Genomic DNA, 2,603 nt, shown 5'->3' with positions numbered 1-2,603 from the left:
TTTACTTTCCAATGTGTTGACAGCACAATAAACAGGATCAAGTATGTGAAAAGGGTTTCAGATGAATTTATACATTATGTACATATAATCATGAAATAAATCATGTGAACCATGCAACATTAAATGTTATTTTTGATCTATATTAATAAGTAAATCTGATTATATTGAAATGAGTTTTATTTAGGGCATAAAACCCAACAATTTCTTCTTAAGATTTTTTTTCCATAAATTTATCTCCATCTCTTCTCCTTAAATCTTTCAACTACTCCCTTAAAATTCCTAAGAATAAAACCTTAATTTGCAATCAATCCAATCTCCATAGATAAAACTAAAAAGTTCTTTTAGTTTAATCACCATTTCGGTAAGTTTTATTATGTATATTCTCCAATTTATATAAATATATCATACTGTATATGTATATTTACCCACATAACATAATACATATACATTTTTTTTTTATAAACAATACATATACATATTCATGAGCATCATTCTCTTCTTCAATTAGTGTAAAACAAATAGAATAGAAATTGAGATTTTGTTCATTCTTTTTTGTGTTAAATTTAACGTTAATTCTTTTTTGTGTTAAATTTAAAGTTAAGTTTTGGCTTGGTTGGATTTTGGTTCTCTAATTCATGTGTTTTTTTTCTTATTTTATGAAGAAATCACATTTTATTTATTTTATCTAAATTTAAATAAATACACTACTATATTAATATCACATTATTTTATGAATTAACAGTTAAAATTAAAGATTACATTGTGTTTTCTTAGGCAAGAGTGATATTTTTCACATTTTTGCACCAATTGGTTCTTATGTATATTTACTTATGATTAGCATTTTCAGGTTATGTAATTGCTCAATCACCCAAGTTCAACTCTAACATACTATATTTTGGTAATTCAATGGCATGAAGCAAAATACCAAGTATTATAGATTCAAAACAACCAATCAAACGACAATTGATTTTGTACGAACCAAATATGTTTGAGATTTTCAAAGTCTATTTGATATATTATATAGCTTGATTGGTGTACGTAGAGCTCGAACATAAATGGTCGAGATTATAATTAAAATGTTAGTATAAATTTCGACTACTTTTAGTAGAGCTCGACCAATGTAGTCTTAAAAGTCTTGAAATGTTAGTATAGAGCTTGACTATACGGAGTAGAGCTCGACCATTCATGGTCGAGATGTAGTCTCCAAATTCTTGTAATGTTAGTATAAAGCTCAATTGTCTTGAGTTGAGCTCAACTGCTTGTGGGTAAAGCTTAACTATTATGTTTGTACTCGATTGATTTAATATTACCTATTTTTATTTAAATCGGTCAATGGAAAGTTTCGAAGAACAATCAGAATCAAATGGAGAAAAAAAATCAAACTCAAGTGGACAAGAAGAAACAGAATCGGATGGAGAAGAACATGTTGAATCTAATGGAGATGAACAAGTAGAATCCGATGGAGAATAGCAAGAAGAATCTGATAGAGAAGAACAATTAGAGGCTTCATCAATGTTACGAGACAAAACACATCCAGTATTTTTTGAATTTGTTCACTTTTTTTTTATTATTATTTTTCTTATGTTATTCAGATAATAGACAGATTATGTTTAATTTATTGCAGGTGGAAAAGATTTCTCGATTGGTGCCTATATTAAAGGAAAATGAACATTTTGAGTGCAAAATAAGTATAAAAAGTCAGATGGACGAGATCACAAGGCACATTAATGATGTACTAAAGAATGAACCGACTCACTTAAAATTGTTCAAAGAATCTCCGTTCGGTCACTTTCTCGATATTTTTGACTACTATAGACATTTTAGCCAAGTGATGTGGCTATTACTCGTTCGAGAAGCAAGTTGTTACAGAGACTCAAAGATTCAGAGATGTGGTTTGTTGTGAATGGGATACCAATCTGATTCTCATTGATGGAGTATGCATTAATATGTGGACTAAAATACTTAAAGTACCCTAAAGGTTGGGAATCTCAAGCTAAGTCAAAATCATTCAAAGATAGATACTTTCGTGAAAGACCTTCATGCATCACCATTGACGACTTAAAGAACAAATTAAAACAATTACCTATTTCAGGAGATAGCACAATGCCTTCACAATCCATGAGCATATAAACGATTACTTGATGTTCCATAAAATTTAACGTAAATATATTTATAAGTCTATTCATACATGCTTTCTTAGTCGATATTTATTGCAAACATATATGTATTATTGATTTCAAAAATTTCTTATACCAGGAGAGATTGTTCGGTGTATGCAATTAAGTTCATTGAGTTCGATATGGGTGGTCTTAGCTTTGAAAGCCTATCATATGATAGAATGGCATTCTACAGAAGGAAGGTGGCAGTAGATATTTTTTGTCAACAATAGGACCCTTAGTAATTTGTGTTTAGTTATTTACTAATCTTTTGTTCAATATTTACAAATCTCGACCTATACAGTTGAGCTTTACTTTACAGAAAAGCAATAACTTGAATTTCGTTTAGTGTTTACAAATTTCGACCACATATAGTCGGGCTAATAATAATTGAACAATTTACTAATCTTTTGTTCAATGTTTACGAATCTCGACCTATATAATTGA

The sequence above is a fragment of the Cannabis sativa genome, chromosome 7, assembly GCF_029168945.1.
Source record: "Cannabis sativa cultivar Pink pepper isolate KNU-18-1 chromosome 7, ASM2916894v1, whole genome shotgun sequence".
Taxonomy (NCBI): domain Eukaryota; kingdom Viridiplantae; phylum Streptophyta; class Magnoliopsida; order Rosales; family Cannabaceae; genus Cannabis; species Cannabis sativa.
The sequence above is the reverse complement of the archived record's forward strand: the minus strand, read 5'-3'. Positions refer to the sequence as shown.